The sequence below is a fragment of the Polypterus senegalus genome, chromosome 3 (genome assembly GCF_016835505.1).
Source record: "Polypterus senegalus isolate Bchr_013 chromosome 3, ASM1683550v1, whole genome shotgun sequence".
In the NCBI taxonomy this organism is placed as follows: Eukaryota; Metazoa; Chordata; class Cladistia; order Polypteriformes; family Polypteridae; genus Polypterus; species Polypterus senegalus.
In genome coordinates this window covers 17,326,705-17,341,692 of record NC_053156.1, presented here as the reverse complement: position 1 = coordinate 17,341,692, position 14,988 = coordinate 17,326,705, and positions in this window count along the sequence as shown.

The window sequence follows — 14,988 nt, the reverse complement described above, 5'->3', positions numbered from 1 at the left end:
TGAGCAGACTCCTGTCAATCATGGAGAATCCACTGAACAGGATCATCTCCAGACAGAGGAGCAGCTTCAGCGACAGACTGAGGAGACCCCACACTATGCGACTCTTCAATTCCACCTGGGGAGTAAACGTTAACATTATACAAAGTTATTGGCTGTTATACCTGCATTGTTATCACTCTTTAATTTAGAGTAATTTGGAGTATATGAATTTCCCCTTGGGATTAATAAAGTATCTATCTATTCAATTAATTATCATTATTATTTATGGTGGCTCCAAAATCTGTACTGACCCCTACTCTCTCTTCTGTTCTTTTTCCGGTTTTCTGCGCCACCACCACCTGATCAAAGCACCGTGATGTCCTACATTGATGGATTAAAAGCCAGAAGTCTACATGACCGTCATCATCAAGTCCTTCCATTAAAACCCTGAATACAATGAGGACTGTTTTCGTTGATGTTAGGTAGAATGCCCAGAAGGGGCTGGGTGGTCTCGTGGCCTCTGAACCCCTGCAGATTTTATATTTTCTCCAGTCATTTTTTGCTTTTTCTGTCCTCCCTGGCCATCGGACTTTACTCTTATTCTATGTTAGTTAGTGTTCTCTGATTTTAATTCTTACTTTGTCTTTTTTTTTTTTTCTTTTTTCTTCATCATGTAAAACACTCTGAGCTAAATTGTTTGTATGAAAATGTGCTCTAGAAATAAATGTTGTTGTTGTTGCTACCCCAGCCACACAAAGACAGCCTGGCAGTATGCCTCTCGCACACTCTTGGCAAACTAGCAGCCACAGACGTTTTACGTTGGCTTCTATGTTAAACCAGAGGGGACTGAGCGGTCTCATGGTCTGGAATCCCTACAGATTTTATTTTTTCTCCAGGAGTTTTTTTGTTTTTTCTGTCCCCCCTGGCCATTGAACCTTACTCTTATTCGATGTTAATTAATGTTGATTTATTTTGTTTTCTTATTGTGTCTTTCATTTTTCTATTCTTTAATATGTAAAGCACTTTGAGCTACTGTTTGTATGAAAATGTGCTATAGAAATAAATGTTGTTGTTGTTGTTGTTGTTATTGCTTTTCAGAAAACGACGTTTTTTTGTAAAAAATCTTCAGCCCTCAAAGAGTTTAGTAAAGCAGTTTCCGTGCTATGTCGGGCTCTGAGTCCCGATTGAAAAGGCTCAAGCAAGTCATGCAAGTTTAAATAATCATTGAGTTGAGCAGCAACAACCTTTTCTAAGATCTTAGCTATAAATGGAAGATTAGAGATTGGGCGATAAAATTTCAGCTGTAACGGATCTAAGCCAGGTTTTTATAAGACAGGGGTTACAGTTTTTAAATCACTTGGAACAACACAAGTGAGGAAGCTACAGTTGATAAAGTGAGAAATGGGAGTGGAAAGTTTACAAGTACAAGCCTTGATCAGTAAGGTAGGGGCAGGATCTAGGTGGCAGGTAGATTGATTTAATTTAGATATTACCTTAGCAATATAAGTTGATGTAGTAGGGTTACATTTAGATAAATAAAAGGAGGATTTAGAAGTAGAAATGGATGACAGAGACGAGGAAAGGTTAGTAGAGAAACCTTGATATATGGTCATAATTTTTGACTGAAAATAGTCCAAAAATAGATTATAGTGCTCAACAGAGGAATAGGGATTTTTAACAGCAGGTTGACAAAGTCGGTTAATTGTATTAAAAAGAGATCTTGGGCGCCAAGTACCAAAGTCAGTAAGGGTGGAACATGCAGCCGATAAGTCAGTCAGTGATTGTCCAACCCGCTATATCCTAACACAGGGTCACAAGGGTCTGCTGGAGCCAATCCCAGCCAACACAGGGTGCAAGGCAGGAACAAACCCCGGGAAGGGCGCCAACCCACCGCAGGGCACACACACACACACACACACACACATCAGGCACACACTAGGGACAATTTAGGAGCAGTCGATAAGGCACATCTGTATTCCTTCAGGTGTTCGGTGTAAGCCAGGGCGTGAAGAGCCAGAGCAGTCTTCTTCCAAAGCGGTGGCCAGTTTGTTTCGTGGTACGCAAAATTCTGCTGTAAACAATGGAGAGGTCAGGGTAGTAGGAACAATCAAGGATTTAATAGGTGCATAATGATACAAGGGGCGGCACGGTGGCGCAGTGGGGTAGCGCTGCTGCCTCGCAATTAGGAGACCCGGGTCCTCCCTGTGTGGAGTTTGCATGTTCTCCCTGTGTCTGCGGCGGCTTCCTCCCACAGTCCAAAGACATGCAGGTTAGGTGGATTGGCGATTCTGAATTGTGCTTAGTGTGTGTGCCCTGCGGTGGGGTTCGTTTCCTGCCTTGCGCCCTGTGTTGGCTGGGGTTGGCTCCAGCAGACCACCGTGACCCTGTGTTAGGATATACTGGGTTGGATATTGGAAGGATGGATGATGATCCAAAATTTGTGACAATGTGGAATTAAAAAAAAAAATGCATAGACAACCCAGAAACATCTTGGAAAGAGGAAGCACTGACAGACAAAGAAAAGGATAAACTGATCAATAGTCTTCATATTACGATAGGATACTTATTTTAGGCAGGGGAGAAGTGAAACTAAATTCAATCAGCTTGTGATCTGAGATACCGATAACAGAACCAGATGTACAAACATTCTGCAGACCAGGGGAACCGAACGTACAAGATCCAGAACATGGCCTTCTCTGTGTATTATATCGCTCTTATGTGTGTGTTTTCTGTTTAAAGAGAGCGCTGATTACTGAGTCTGCTGTTTATTTATGGTTTATTTAACTGTTTTTGTGTTTATGGTTTCTTATCGGATTATCTGTTTTAGCAGTCCTCCTCAGCTAATCAAACTTTAATAATCATTATTATGCTTTAAATTAATCAAGTGTTTAATTTGCATGTGGTATGGGTGATGTGTGATTAGATTGGGTGATGCTACTGCAGGAGTGGCCATTTGGATTTTGCCCCAACCCACCTGACATCTTAGTTTTGAGATCTTGTGTGGTGTTGGACGTGCTTTGTGTAGTTTAAAAGTTTTTCTTTAACTCTTTGAGGGCTGAATATTTTTTTTTCCAATAAACCACAGAAATCAACATAAAACGTCTGCTGCTGCATGCTGTGGCTGCCAGTTTGCCAGGAATGGGTGGCAGGCTTGCTGCCAGGCTGTCTTTGCGTGGTGGTGGTGGCGGCAGCAGTCTTTGCAATCTGGGTTCTACCTCTTATCATTGTCAAGTGGCAGTCCTCCTGGCGAACATTGTCGTAGGCATGTCAGCACCACATTAAATCATTACGTGCAGAAGTACACGGTAGTCTTTATGGCTAGTTTTACAAGACAGTTACAGAGACAGCACTTTGGAAAACATGTACAGTGAGGTCCATAAATATTTGGACAGAGACGACTTTTTCCTCATTTTGGTTCTGTACATCACCACAATGAATTTGAAATGAAACAACTCAGATGCAGTTGAAGTGCAGACTTTCAGCTTTAATTCAGTGGGTTGAACAAAACGATTGCATAAAAATGTGAGGCAACTAAAGCATTTCTTGAACACAATCCCTTCATCTCAGGGGCTCAAAAGTAATTGGCCAATTGACTCAAAGGCTATTTCATGGCAGGTGTGTTCAAGTCCGTCGTTCTGTCTTATCAATTAAGCAGATAAAAGGCCTGGAGTTGATCTGAGGTGTGCTGCTCGCATGTGAAGATTTTGCTGTGAACAGACAACATGCGGTCAAAGGAGCCATCCTTAAGCTGCGAAAACAGAAGAAAACCATCAGAGAAATTGCTACAATATTACGAGTGGCAAAATCTCCAGTTTGGTACATCCTGAGAAAGAAAGAGAGCACTGGTGAACTCAGTAACGCAAAAAGACCTGGATGTCCACGGAAGATAACAGTGGTGGATGATCGCAGAATCATTTCCATGGTGAAGAGAAACCCCTTCACAACAGCCAACCAAGTGAACGAGACTCTCCAGGGGGTCGGCGTATCGATATCCAAGTCTACCATCAAGAGAAGACTCCATGAAAGTGAATCCAGAGGGTGCACTGCAAGGTGCCAGCCACTCATAAGCCTCAAGAATAGAAAGGCTAGATTGGACTTTGCTAAAGAACATCTAAAAAAGCCAGCAGAGTTCTGGAAAAAACATTCTTAGGAGAGATGAAACCAAGATCAACCTACTTGAATGATGGCAAGAAAAAAGTATGGAGAAGGCGTGGAACAGCTCATCACCCGAAGCATAGCACACCATCTGTAAAACACGGTGGAGTCAGGCAGTGTGATGGCTTGGGCGTGCATGGCTGCCAGTGGCACTGGGACACTCGTGTTTATTGATGAGGTGACACAGGACAGAAGCAGCCGAAGGAATTCTGAGGTGTCCCAAGAGAAGTGACCCGACATTTTGCGCGATAGACATATGAGCGCCGACAAAATAGCGCCCATTAAAACGCGGCGTCAAAATCGCGAAAGTTTCATTAAATATGAATTACTAGTTTAAAGCATATATAATAATGTTTATTTTAGAAGTCAATATTATGAGACACGGCACGCAGATAGTCCTTAAGATCACGGCCCTGCATATGTAGGAAGAATTGCAGCAAGACGCCTTGATAGTTGAGCCTATTTAGACTTGCTGGCTGCCTGACTGTTGGAAATTCCGCTTTGTATACGATTGCGTCTCAATCAACCAACGTAATTGTCCTATTAATATATTACTCATAAACATTCTGGAGTTTGTCGGGTCTACTCTCGCTCAGTTCATCGGAAGCGGACCCAACATCTTCCGGAGGAACGAAACTCAGTGCAATTAGCATCTTTGAATACAGTTATAACCTAGCACATAATGTGTACATAATGCGCACGTACGCGTCCCACTCTCTTGGCCTCTCTCGCAATTTTGTCGGTGCGCATTTGTCGAAAACCAGTTAGTGAGTTTGTCGGGCCTCGTATGTCTATCGCGCTTTTGTTGGTGAACCGTTCAGAGACATCCTGTCTGCTCAAATCCAGCTAAATGACGTCAAATTGTGTTTCATGATACAGATGGACGATGACCCAAAACATACAGCCAAAGCAACCCAAGAGTTTATTAAAGCAAAGAAGTGGACAATTCTTGAATGGCCAAGTCAGTCACCTGATTTTCACCCAACTGAGCAGGCATTTCACTTGTTGAAGACTAAACTTCGGACAGAAAGGCCCACAAACAAACAGCAACTGAAAGTAAAGGCCTGGCAGAGCATTAAAAAGGAGGAAACCCAGCATCTGGTGATGTCCACGAGTTCAAGACTTCAGGCTGGCATTGCCAGCAAAGGGTTTTCAACCAAGTATTAGCAATGAACATTTGATTTCCAGTTATTTAATTTGTCCAATTACTTTTGAGCCCCTGAAATGAAGGGATTGTGTTAAAAAATGCTTTAGTTGCCTCACATGTTTATACAATCGTTTTGTTCAACCCACCGAATTAAAGCTGAAAGTCTGCACTTCAACTGCATCTGAGTTGTTTCATTTAACATTCATTGTGGTGATGTACAGAACCAAATTAGAAAAAAGTCATCTCTGTCCAAATATTTATGGACCTCACTGTACTTCCCTATTCTTCTGCAGCATCAAGGTTACAGTTCAATGGCTATGTGGCGGTTACAATTTAAGAATCTTATTATAGCTTACATTTCGCACATAATGATCATCACACATAATAATTGGTTATACAATATCAAAAGCTACCTTAAATGTTAGTTTAGTACATTTGTCTTACAGGCATACACTCTTACAGCTTAGTGTCTGTATTAGATTACATTTGTTCAGTTAGCTTAATGCATCCTTATTTATTAATACACAAGTGACATGTTTCTTATAGTTCTATTAGCACCATACTTTATTATTTGGAAAGACTGAAGCACCTTAATTCTAAATATTTCTTCCTCAATTGCTGAATATTTTTTACAAAAAACATAGTTTTCTGAAAAGCAATGGTTTAACACAGAAACCAACGTAAAACGTCTGTGCTGCATGCTGCGGCTGCCAGTTTGCCAAGAATGTACGACAGGCATACTGCCAGGCTGTCTTTGTGTGGCAGGGGCAGCAGCAGCGGTGCATTGCATTCTGGTTTCTGCCTCTTATCATTATCAAGTGGCAGTCCTCCTAGGTGAACAGTGCGTAGGTGTGTCAGCTACTTGAACCTGTTCAGCACCGCGATTAGCTGGGGACCAGTCAGCTGAAGCTGGAACCTCACAGTCATTTTCGTCATTTTCGATCAAAATCAGAGTCCGGCAAGTCATAGTCCAGTTCAAAGATAAAAAGTATCTCAAAGTATTTTGCTTTACGCATTCGCTTTGATCTCTCACCATCATGTCAGGGCCATTTTTGCTGTTGTTTGCGTCTTACTACTAACACGAGCGCAGAGAATCTCAGTCAAACCAATGAAGGTAACTTTCCTTCTAGCAATGAGAGTCCAACTAAAACATAACGGTTGGTTTTGTCACACTTTACAGTTGATTACCATCGTCAACCCCTCCTTTTGACAAAGTTGACTCTTGTCTTGTATCTTTATTTTTGTTTTTTTTTCTGTGTTGCTAAACACTTAATTACTCACTTAGCCTGTACTTGTCAGGTGATGTCTGGACTGAAGTACTTCATTATCCTAATAACTCTGACCATTTGCAGGGGTCTGATCAGCCAAAGCTGTTACTTATTGACTATACATATTATTAGGATCTAAACTTTTTTATTAATTTATTTATTTTTGAGATTGTAATTGTTTTATTGAACCCAGTAATTAATGCGCCTGTATTAAAATTATCTTAATTCATTAAGACCTGCGTGGGTAGAGTTTGATTTTTAGGAGGTCCCCTTCCTCTAATACTTTAGGGGTGGCATAATCATTTTCCAAAGTGATGTCCTAAGCCCCCAGAAGCTACACTAAGTTCATCTACCACGTGGCAGGAGATGCTTTCATCCATAGTTCTAACTCCAGTAGCAAAATGTCCGAAGGTTTTTGGTCCTGGACGACATTGTCGCCACATCTGCTGCAGCCAAAGGCCACAAACAACAATTTTGAAAGTTACCAGAACACCTTTACAAGCCTTTTTGTCTCCCAAATTGTGCAGTTTTCATTTTTTAAATATTACAATATGTAATTTGTATTGTATTACTGTACCATGATTCTTCTTCTCTTGGCTGCTCACATTTGGGGGTCGCTACAGTGGATCATCCGTCTCCATCTGCCTTTCTGTCACACTGACTGCCTTCATGTCCTCCTTCACCTCATCCATAAACCTCCTCTTTGGTCTTCCCCTTACCCATTTATTTGCATTTCTCTTTTTTTCATTTATTTAGATTTATTCTAATGCTTATCTATTTTCTATACAGATATATTTTATTGCAGTGGTTTATTTTTAATCTGTTCAAATTATGAGGTTGTGTATTTTAATCATCCCTGTTTTTATTAATTTACACTTTGCACGTAACTTTTTACTATAATGAGACTCGGGGTGGTTTAGGTGCATTAGTGGACCCCATGGAGTTTGTTTGCCCACCCAGAATTCCTAGAATCACCACAGGCTGCAGCTTTTCATTCCAACCAAAAGTTTCCCAATTATAAGCCAGGCCTAGCAATAACAGAACCTGATATTTAATTATGTGGGTTGTTAGTGCTTTCATCCTTCCAAGACAAAATGTATTTTAGTTTTCTGAGATTTTTTTCCATATGCTTTGTGGTCTTTCCCTTCACAGTTATTTAAAAAGAAAAAGTATTCACACAGATGCTTGCAAAAAGTTCCCCTTCGGATTAATAAAGTATCTATCTATCTATCTATCTATCTATCTATCTATCTATCTATCTATCTATCTATCTATCTATCTATCTATCTATCTATCTATCTATCTATCTATCTATCTATCTGTTATATAGCACCTTTCATTCTATCTATGTGCTGTGAACAGGTACGCTATGACAAATTGGAATGTTTCTCTACTTCTAAATATAAATCTTTGCATATTTAACAGTAAACATTCAGTTACTTATGTCAACCAGTCTGATCATTTTTCTTAACAAAAATGGAATGCATTTTCAAAGCTACGGGAAGGCGACAAAACATTCACTCTCTTTACAAGACAGGAATCGGAAAGGGACCCCAAGTCCAAGTTCAAGGTCAGCGACTGCAGACACAGAGACAGACGAACATAAAGTCTTACCTTCCTAATTATTCAGATCACTAACTTTTAGAATGGAAAATAGATACCTAAATGCAGAAGTGCATATATTTAAAGAATAATTGTATATCTATCTATCTATCTATCATATAGTGCCTTTCATATCTATCTATCTATCTATCTATCTATCTATCTATCTATCTATCTATCTATCTATCTATCTATCATATAGTTCCTTCTATCTATCTATCTATCTATCTATCTATCTATCTATCTATCTATCTATCTATCATAAAGTGTCCGTCATATCTATCTATCTATCAATCTATCTATCTATCTATCTATCAGTTGTGCTTGAAAGTGTGTGAACCCTTTAGAATTTCCTATATTTCTGCATAAATATGACCTAAAACATCATCAAATTTTCATTCAAGTCCTAAAAATAGATAAAGAGAAACCAGTTAAACAAATGAGACACAAATATTACGTAACACGGTAGTCTTTATGGCTAGTTTAGCAAGACAGTTACAGAGACAGCACTTTGCAAAACATGTACTGTACTTCCCTATTCTTCTGTAGCATCAAGGTGCATTGGTCATTTATTTATTAAAGAAAATGATCGAATATTACATATTTGTGAGTGGCAGACGCATGTGAACCTTTGCTTTCAGTATCTGGTGTGACCCCCCAATAACTACAACTAAACGTTTCCTGTAACTTCTGATCATTCCTGCACACCAGCTTGGAGGAGTTTTAGCCCATTTCTCTGTCCAGAACAGCTTCAACTCTGAGATGTTGGTGGGTTTCCTCACATGAACTGCTCACTTCAGGTCCTTCCACAACATTTCGATTGTATTAAGGTCAGGACTTTGACTTGGCCAGTCCAAAACATTCACTTTATTCTTCTTTAACCATTCTTTGGTAGAACGACTTGTGTGCTTAGGGTCGTTGTCTTGCTGCATGACCCACCTTCTCTTGAGATTCAGTTCATGGACAGATGTCCTGACATTTTCCTTTAGAATTCTCTGATATAATTCAGAATTCATTGTTCCATCAATGAAGGCAAGCCGTCCTGGCCCAGATGCAGCACAACAGGCCCAAACCCTGATACTACCACCACCATGTTTCACAGATGGGATAAGGTTCTTATGCTGGACTGCAGTGTTTTCCTTTCTCCAAACATAACGCTTTTTATTTAAACCATAAAGTTCAATTTTGGTCTCATCCGTCCACAAAACATTCTTCCCATAGCCTTCTGGTTGTCCACGTGATCTTTAGCAAACTACAGACAAGCAGCAATGTTTTTTTTGGAGAGCAGTGGCTTTCTCCTTGCAACCCTGCCATGCACACCATTGTTGTTCAGTGTTCTCCTGATGGTGGACTCATGAACATGAACATTAACCAATGTGAGAGAGGCCTTCAGTTGCTTAGAAGTTACCCTGGGGTCCTTTGTGACCTCGCCGTCTATTACACGTCTTGCTCTTGGAGTGATCTTTGTTGGTCGACCACTCCTGGGGAGGGTAACAATGGTCTTGAATTTCCTCCATTTGTACACAATCTGTCTGACTGTGGATTGGTGGAATCCAAACTCTTTAGAGATGGTTTGGTAACCTTTTCCAGCCTGATGAGCATCAACAACTCTTTTTGTGAGGTCCTCAGAAATCTCCTTTGTCTGTGCCATGATACACTTCCACAAACACGTGTTGTGAAGAGCAGACTTTGATAGATCCTGTTCTTGAAATAACACAGGGTGCCCACTCACACCTGATTGAAAACACCCGACTCGAATTTCACCTTCAAACTAACTGATCATCCGTGAGGGTCACATACTTTTGTCACTCACAAATATGTAATATTCAATCATTTTCCTCAATAAATAAATGACCAAGTATAATATTTTTGTCTCTTTTGTTTAATTGGTTTCTCCTTATCTACTTTTAGGACAGAGGGACTTGGATAGCAGATGGGCTTGGGCAGATTTGTGAACGATGAAATTTAATGTCAGTAAATATAAACAATTACACATAGTAAGTAAAAATGTGAGGTGTGAATACACAATGGCAGCTCAGAAAATTGAGAGTACACCTTATGAGAAGGATTTAGGAGTCGTAGTGGACTCTAAGCTATCGACTGACAGACAGTGTTCAGAAGCCATGAAGAAGGCTAACAGAGTGTCAGGTTATATAGCGCCTTGATGTGTGAAGTACAAGTCACAGGAGGTTCTGCTCAAGCTTTATAACACACTGGTGAGGCCTCATCTTGAGTACTGTGTGCAGTTTTGGTCTCCAGGATACAAAAAGGACATAAAAGCACTAGAGAAGGTCCAGAGAAGAGCGACTAGGCTGATTAAAGGCTACAGGGGATGAGTTGTGAGGAAAGATTAAAAGAGCTGAGCCTTTACCGTTTAAGCAAAAGAAGATTAAGAGGTGACATGATTGAAGTGTTTAAAATGATGAAGGGAATTAGTACAGTGGATCGAGACTTGTATTTTAAAATGAGCTCATCAAGAACACGGGGGCACAGTTGGAAACTTGTTAAGGGGAAATTTCACACAAACATTAGGAAGTTTTTTTCTTTACACCAAGAACGATAGACACTTGGAATAAGAGACCAAGTAGTGTGGTAGACAGTAAGATGTTAGGAACTTTTAAAACTCGACTTGATGTTTTTTTTTGGAAGAAATAAGTGGATAGGACTGGCGAGCTTTGTTGGGCAGAATGGCCTGTTCTCATCTAGAGTGTTCTAATGTTCTAAATTATGATGAAGATAACGGTAAATATATATATAAAAAAATGATAAAAATATTCCATCCATCCATTATCCAACCCACTATATCCTAACTACAGGGTCATAGGGGTCTGCTGGAGCCAATCTCAGCCAACATAGGGTGCAAGGCAGGAAACAAACCCTGGGCAGGGCGCCAGCCCACCGCAGATAAAAACATTCAAACCCCAGAATTGAATATGATCACATCTTTCCTTCATTGCATATTTCTAACAACAGTTGTATTAACATGGAATCCATATTTGGAAAATACACAGAGGGAAAAGTAGTCATCCAGGGGCAGAACAGAAGCTGAAAGAAATTGAGAATCAAACAGATATTTAATAATTAAAATTAATGAACATACTTCTTGTAAATAATAATGAATGGGGGCAAAGTACAAGGAACAAAAACAAATAAGGACAGTATTTAGTAAGTACATCAAAGACACTGATGTACACTCATAGACACGTGGAATAAGCGTCCAAGTAGTGTGGTGGACAGTAAGACTTTAGGGACTTTTAAAACTCAACTTGGTTTGTTTTTTTTTTTTGGAAGAAATAAGTGGACAGGACTGGTGAGCTTTGTTGGGCAGAATGGCTGTTCTCGTCTAGATTGTTCTAATGTTAAAGTTAAAAATGCATAAAACAAATTATGAATAAATGCCCTAAGATTTTTGAATACATTCTTCAAACTCCACAATTAGAAAAATGCTGCTGAAATCATATAATGAAGTACAAGACAAAACAGATATGCAGTTGGAAAATGGAAGGTTGGGATTATTTGAGGGGTACCAAAATGTGACAGCCTGGACAGTGTGAAACACTCCTCAGACAAGAGAACAAGTACAAGTGGTATTATGTGGCGATGAGCTTGTGGATGGATTTTTGACCAAGCCATAATGGATAATAGCACCTTTCAGAAGAACATAAGAAATTTGACAAACGAGAGGAATCCATTCAGTTCATCAAGCCTGTTTGGATAGATAGATAGATAGATAGATAGATAGATAGATAGATAGATAGATAGATATGAAAGGCACTATATAATAGATAGATAGATAGATAGATAGATAGATAGATAGATAGATAGATAGATAGATAGATAGATATGAAAGGCACTATATAATAGATAGATAGATAGATATGAAAGGCACAATATAATAGATAGATAGATAGATATGAAAGGCACTATATAATAGATAGATAGATAGATAGATATGAAAGGCACAATATAATAGATAGATAGATAGATAGATAGATGTGAAAGGCACTATATAATAGATAGATAGATAGATAGATAGATAGATAGATAGATAGATAGATAGATACTTTATTAATCCCAAGGGGAAATTCACATACTCCTGCAGCAGCATACTGATTAAGAACAATAATAAATTAAAAAGTGATAACAATGAAGGTATAACAGACAATAACTTTGTATAATGTTAACGTTTCCCCCCGGGTGGAATTGAAGAGTCACATAGTGTGGGGTCTCCTCAGTCTGTCAGTGGAGCAGGACGGTGACAGCAGTCTGTCGCTGAAGCTGCTCCTCTGTCTGGAGATGATCCTGTTCAGTGGATGCAGTGGATTCTCCATGATTGACAGGAATCTCCTCAGCGCCCGTCGCTCTGCCACGGATGTCAGACTGTCCAGCTCCTTGCCTACAATAGAGCCTGCTTTCCTCACAAGAAATTTCACAAATTAGAGGAATCCATTCAGTTCATCAAGCCAGTTTGTTTAGTCCATAGCTAAGCTGTCCCAATATCTCATCCAGATCCTTCTTCAAGGTTTCTCCTTCAACTCCATGTCTCGGTAGTTTGTTCCAGAGTCCCAGGACTCTTTGCATAAAGAAGTGCTTCCTGACTTCATTTTTAAATACACTTCCACTGATGGCCTTGACTACATGAGAACTCATGAGTCAGTCATTGTTAAGAACCACCAGGACGTGAACCCCAGGCTCCTTAACATTGTACTTAGGTTTACTTTACAAGTTCTAATTTTATTTATCTCATATGTTATACTTATATACTTTTTTTATATTTTATTATACTATGAAGATGACAGAGAAACAGTATTTCGATTCTTCTGTATGTTTTATACATATAGTGAATTGACAATAAAAGGTTATTTGATTTGATTAACATGAGGCTGCAATGCTAGCATGACATGGGAAACCAGTGTGATGGATTGGGAGAGGAGGTGCCGAGGTAATTTGTTCCCTCAGTACACTTGGTGGCAGTTTAACTCCAACATTGCTTGTGCTTGTATTCTCTCAGGGCTGCATGGGAGCCATACCTGGAGTGGACAGCTCTGTCAGGGAACTCCAGGATGCCAGAGGAAACTCTTGGGGCCCGGATAGCCAGCTCTCATCCATCTGAGCTGTTACTACATCTGTAGTGTGTCCAGTCACGTATCAACAACAACATTTATTTATATAGCACATTTTCATACAAAAAGTAGCTTTACATAATATAGAAAAGAAAAATAAAAGACAAAATAAGAAATTCAAATAACAACAACAACATTTATTTATATAGCACATTTTCATACAAACAGTAGCTCAAAGTGCTTTACATATTAAAGAATAGAAAAATGAAAGACACAATTATAAAACAAAATAAATCAACATTAATTAACATCGAATAAGAGTAAGGTTCAATGGCCAGGAGGACAGAAAAAACAAAAAAAACTCCAGACGGCTGGAGAAAAATAAAATCTGTAGGGATTCCAGACCATGAGACCGCCCAGTCCCCTCTGGGCATTCTACCTAACATAAATGAAACAGTCCTCTTTGGATTTAGGATTCTCACGGAAGGGCTTGATGATGATGATGGTCACGTAGACTTCTGCCTTTTAATCCATCCATCATTGTTGGAGCATCATGAAGCTTTGAGTAGGTGGAGGTGGCGCAGGCCACCACCACAAAGAAACCGGAAAAAGAAACAGAAAAGAGAGTAGGGGTCAATACGGATTTTAGAGCCACCATGAATAGTTATTTTGAGGAGATTGAACATATAGAGTATCAGGATTAAGTTAAATTAAGATTAAATTGAAGTTATAGAAAGGCCATGTTAAAGTAATGTGTTCTCAGCAGTGTTTTAAACTGCTCTACTGTATCAGCCTGGTGAATTCCTACTGGCAGGCTATTCCAGATTTTAGGTGCATAACAGCAGAAGGCCGCCCGCCTCACCACTTCTTTTAAGTTTAGCTTTTGGAATTCTAAGGAGACACTCGTTTGAGGATCTGAGGTTACGATTTGGAATATAAGATGTCAGACACTCCGATATATAAGATGGAGCAGATTATTTAAGGCTTTATAAACCATAAGCAGTATTTTAAAGTCAATCCTGAATGACACAGGTAACCAGTGTAGTGACATCAAAACTGGAGAAATGTGTTCGGATTTTCTTTTCCTAGTTAGGATTCTAGCAGCTCCATTCTGTACTTGTTGCAAATGATTTATGTCTTTTTTGGGTGGTCCTGAGAGGAGTGCGTTACAGTAATCTAGTCGACTGAAAACAAACGCGTGAACTAATTTCTCAGCATCTTTCAGTGATATAAGATGTCTAACTTTACTTATGTTTCTTAAGTGAAAAAATGCTGTCCTAGTGATCTGATGAATATGCGATTTAAAATTCAGATTACAGTCAACAGTTACCCCGAAGCTTTTTACCTCCGTCTTGACTTTCAATCCTAATGTATCCAGTTTATTTCTAATAGCCTCATTGTATCCATTATTGCTGATCACTAAGATTTCAGTTTTCTCTTTATTTAACTTGAGAAAATTACTATTCATCCATTCTGAAAAATAAGACAACATTAGTTAACATAGAAAAGGAGTAAGGACCGATGGCCAGGGTGGACAGAAAAAACAAAACAAAAAACTCCAGATGGCTGGAGAAAAAAAAAATAAAATCTGCAGAAAAAAAAAATAAAATCTGCAGGGGTTCAGAGGCCACGGGACCGCTCAGTCCCCTCTGGACATTCTACCTATCATAAATGAAACAGTCCTTTTTGTAGTTAGGGTTCTCACGGAGTCACTTGATGTTGATGGTCATACAGACTTCTGGCTTTTAATCCATCCATCATTGTTGGAACATCA